This window comes from Montipora foliosa, chromosome 1 (genome assembly GCF_036669935.1).
Source record: "Montipora foliosa isolate CH-2021 chromosome 1, ASM3666993v2, whole genome shotgun sequence".
Lineage (NCBI taxonomy): Eukaryota > Metazoa > Cnidaria > Anthozoa > Scleractinia > Acroporidae > Montipora > Montipora foliosa.
The window spans coordinates 61,655,239-61,660,238 of record NC_090869.1 but is presented as its reverse complement, the minus strand read 5'-3'; the positions used below and the strand labels follow the sequence as shown (position 1 = coordinate 61,660,238).

The 5,000-nt window shown below is 40.2% G+C and overlaps 1 protein-coding gene across 1 annotated transcript in view; it reads right to left on the bottom strand.

Moving 5' to 3' along the window:
* LOC138003607 (adenosine receptor A2a-like) overlaps positions 1 to 5,000 on the bottom strand; it is a 34,036-nt gene that overhangs the window by 19,852 nt on the left and 9,184 nt on the right. The window contains exons 2-3 of the mRNA XM_068849781.1: positions 4,843 to 4,940; positions 3,962 to 4,127 (exon numbers count right to left, since the gene is read on the bottom strand). The gene's annotated coding sequence lies outside the window, so the exon portion shown is untranslated. The remainder of the gene's footprint in view (positions 1 to 3,961; positions 4,128 to 4,842; positions 4,941 to 5,000) is intronic.

The window sequence follows — 5,000 nt, the reverse complement described above, 5'->3', positions numbered from 1 at the left end:
AGACTTTCGAAAAGTCCTTCGTCTCATGTAGATGGCGCGCGGGACGAAGGACTTTTCATATTTGATTGGCGTCAATTTTAGCGACCCAAAAACGGGTTGCTGAGCTAGACCAATCAAGGTAGTCCTTGTGGACCCTAGGGGATATAATTGTCAATCATAATTTGCCGCACGCAGGGAAGTGTGACTTTCAACACAGGTGATGGATGAAGCTTCAGGATATTCCGAATTGCGCGACTATCGGAAGAAAACAATTCAAGCATATCTGTCTTGCAGAGATTTGTTTGTGTCTGCTCCAACCGGAGCTGGGACTGAAAAGTTTGACCTTTGAGCTAGCCCCGTACAATTTTGATCGTTTACTTGGAGAGGATTGCAATGCTTTCGTATTCGTAATTGTTCCACTGATTTCACTCATGAAAGTTCTAATCTCCATTAGAGCGTCGTATGTAGGAGACATTTGTTCAAAGCAACAGATGAAGGACATTTAAATCTTAATTATAAGTCCCGAGGCGATTCTCAACAGCGATTGGCGCATTTTTCGTCGATTGAAACAAAATATTTTAAAATGTGTGTCGTCATCGATGAGAGTCATTGCATCGTTTCACTATGGGTGCGTTCGATTGGAAAATGTGGATTTAGATCTAAAATATGGATCTTCGGATTTCCAATCGAACACAAAATCTGACAACGGATTTTGTCGCAGATTCACTAATTGGAAATTCATGTCGGGTAAGGCTTTCAATTAACAAAATCAGTCACGAAATCCGTTTTTGGATTTTGTGTTCGATTGGAAATCCGAATATCCAGATTTTAAGATCTAAATCCAGATTTCCCAATCAAACGCACTATAAGATATATCTCCACTTCTATTCGGCGCGGTCTAGCATGTCATTTAATCCCGGTCTAGCTCGTCTCCTATACGTGAAGCCTACCTGATCTTTCATGAGTGAGATCAATTAACTTTCTTGACGATTCGAAGCTTTCCCTTACTCGTTAATCTTCCGAACTATAGTGTTCCGTCTCTGTCAGCACACTTACGACAAAAAGTGTCGGTCCAAAAAGTACCACTGGAGATCTCCTTTCCAAGTGGCGACTCGAGATTGAAATAAGCTTTCGTTTTATTTCGTCTTTGTTTCTGATGCATTTAACACAAAGTAAACAAATTTCCTCTTTCGATTTCGGAGAAACAAACACGTTTGATTGTTTTCGTCGAATGGCGCCATTCAAGTGCAGAGCTTGCGAATGACGTCATCCCCTTTTTGGCGCGAAACGGAAATGAAAACCTTCTAAGCCAGACAAGTCGACCTCTCGCGACCTCGTCGCTCGCTCATCCGCCTCGCGTCCGAAAAATCACACCTCGCTCGCCAAAACATTTTCTCCTGGGATTCTCGTAAGGTCGACTTGTGGCAAGTCTAATTACGGCTCGTCGGGCCAAAGATTGTTGTCGAAGTCCATTACTCGTCGCTCTTAAGATTCCAGATATTTATTTTCCACCGCCTGTCCAATTTATCCAATTGATGTACCATTCTTGAGCTCCGTAAAGGTACATTTTGTTTAAAAATCCATCAAAACACCATTTGTGCTTCAATGACTTTGACGCCATTAAATATTCTACTGTGTCCACCAGAGAAATCTACGCATTCTCCTACCCCCTAAAACCCATCAAAATACGCGCCGAAGACTCTATACACAAAGACACTACTTAGTAGGGGAGTAACAGGGAAGACTTTTCCCGACACGGAAAAAAAGGGAGAAATGAAACGCAGATGCTGACTGTGTTTCCAACCCAGTAATTATTTTCCTATTCTTCTCTTCCATAATCTAAAACAATGCTGAAGAAAAATACAATCGAATATAAGAGAGAAGCCGCTTTGTTCATCATATGATTTTCTACTACTAAATCCTTCAATTACTACTTCAGCTGAAACCTTTACCTGAGGCCTTAAGAACTGTAAAATCTCGATGTTCTTCAACTTCCACTGGCGCTGGCGATGGAGGTGGACGGATTGTTTCGAGATATACTAAATATAGCAATTGGTACGCAATGTGTACATATGTTTAATGTGTATGGCCAAGGGTCCATTCCGCAAGAGTAATTATCTTTTAATCAGCGTCAAAAAAAGTGTCTATCTTTAAAACAAGTTTTGCGGGAAAATAAACAATAGACCAAATCGGCTAACCCAATTCAAATCTCCCGGGGTTAATAATTCTTTGACTTTCTAAATTTCCCTGAGTATTTCCTTTGTATCTAGTCTGCCAGAAACCAATAAATTTTTCAGTAGAAAATGAAATGGCACTTTGAAAGTATGAACTATCTTGAGTTTCCAAGGAAATAACTCCTTCGTTAACGTGTGCTTGCCAGAATTGTTCGAAAATATCCCGACTGTTTGTTTCTGTTTTGTGGTTTTGAGGTTGCTGGTCACTCGTGACTGATAGAATTTTTAATGTAAGCTCGGCAAAGAAATTCGAAGATAGCAGGTCTCTTCCTCTTCTCGATTTATCTTGAAAGATAGAAGGGCCTCTGCTCACAGGGTAAGATTCTATGTGTATTGTATTTGCATATTATTATATGGCTCTGTCTCCCGAGGACTGGGAACTACAAAATTCACGAATTTGATTGGCTAAAATCGATATTGACCGCGGTCTAGATTTTCCCATCTAGACCGGCATCTAGACCGGTAATGTTTTGCGGTGAAAAGATGCAAACTAAAATGCAAAAATATTGAGTATTTTCTTCTACCAATATTTATTTATGGAAGTGCCAAACAGCATGATGACAAAAGAGAGGATGACGAGCAAACTTTGACAGAATTAAGTTCAGCTCATCGCCACTCATCGCCGTTTGCAAGCAAAATGTCAGTTAGTACAAACCAGTTACATTGAACGAATTAAATTGTTCTTGTTTGGCCATATAATAAACATCTTATTAACCGAGCTAGGTCGGTCTGTATGGGAGAATCTTGACCTCGGTCGCTGGTACAGACCTCACTGCGTTCGGTCTGTACTGGCGACCTCGGTCAAGATTCTCCCATACAGACCTCCCGCTCGGTTAATGAGAACTAAGTAATAATGTAGCAAAGGGTTTGAATGGGGTAAAATTTCCCGCAAAAATACAATTGTAGGTTTAACCAAAAAGACACCTTTCTGAAGCTGAAGGGTACTAGACCAATTAGGTGATGGACTGTTGTTGTTTCGCTATACACTAAATGGGAAGTCGCAGAAATAAAAAAATAGGTGCGCAATGCGTACATATGTTTAATGTGTAAGGTTTGAAGAACGATGAATAACAATAGGCCTTTTGCAACAAACGATCACATGGTACAAAATCCGCCATGCTGGAGTGCAAGCTCATTATTATTCCCCCACTGGGACATTAAAACAAAGAGACCTGAACCAGTCAAGCTTGACTTGCCTTTGTTTTATGTCCCAGTGGGGGAATAATAATGAGCTTGCCCTCCAGCATGGAGGATTTTGTACCAGGTGATCGTTTGTTGAAAACGGCCTATTCAAGACCTAACTTTTCGACACTAGTGCCAGTGTCTTATTAGGGGTGATCTAAAGGTGATACTCGCTGATTAGCGTCCTCTCCTTTTAATGAGATGCAAATACCTCTGTTAGGTTTGACCGATGATTGAGTTTCCTGAATCATTGCATGGTATCAAGGGAAATCATTTTTTATCGATGGTATAGCATAAACGAAGTTCGTTCGCTATCGCCTCGGCACAGGATCAGCCTCAGGTAATGCAAAAATATGACTTAGCGCCAGGAAAGGCCTTTGGGCAAGTGGTGCGTTTTAGCTACATAAAATTCTCTTGATTTCCTCTTTACGGGATGACGTGGATGTACGGGGGTGGTGGCAAAATCCTTACCCAAAGACCTCGCCTCCAAAAATGTAACGAGAAAGAAGAACTGGTTTTAAACGAAATTCAAGCCAAAGTTTTTAAAAGAATGATCCTCCACTTACATTGTAGGTCGAGTTTTTCTTAAAACTTTCCTGCTCTTGTCGATGTTTTGTTCGCCTAAGCCTTCTGTGTTAAGAACCTTAAACTTGTGCTTGACTGTAGACGACAGTTTACTCCTGTTACTGTCGGAAGTTGACAGATGGACTGCAACGTTGACAGACGACGGACCTTCGGCAATGCGGATGAGCTATCGATTAACGACCACTAATCGATAAGAGTTTTCTAATACACAGTTTGACTGAACTACGGAATGGACGTGAAATGAAAGTTAACAAATCGAGAACTTAACAATTTCATCATAGCTTAGTGTCTACTGGCTGCGACAAACGCAGTGGACATAAAATAAACAAGACGGTGACCGAACAAAAAAAGCTGATTATGAATAACTACGGTAATTATTTCTAGAAGTATATAACACCGAAGCTAACACAAACTTAAGACAAGATGTAACTTTAAAATTCTAATACTAGGGACTTTAAAATACACATGCTAGGGAGTTTAAGCAGCGAAAGCACCACTTCAAAATTCCGCGATTTTTGTATCGTGTTTACTTTGTACAAAACTTTAACAGGCGAATTATTTTAAACCTAGGTTGGTGCGAATGTTCTTGAATTAAAGATAGAGAATAAACGGTTCATTGTTACGGTATGCTCTCGTTTTCTTCTCGTTGTTGTTCGACAAAAAAAAGTACCAAAAAATGCGTGCCGCACGTGTAGTAAGTTAGACTATTTCCCTCTTTTGGCCAACTATATACTACTGCTGGTTTCGTCGTGGCTTAAACTTCCAACAACGGGAAATTTAAATAACGCGTACGTGTGCATTCATCTCTCACTACGTATACGGAGACGGAATAAAAGACTGATCTACTTTTTAATTCGCTCACCTTTTAGAATTAATCTCACCCGCCTTTGTGTCTGTTCGAACAGTTGCGGATATTCTGTGGAAAGGTTTAAATTACCACTGACAACTTCACAATGTTAACTGAAAAAAAAAGGTCACAAGGTTTTAAAATTCCTATCTCAAATTCTAAGAGGAACTGAA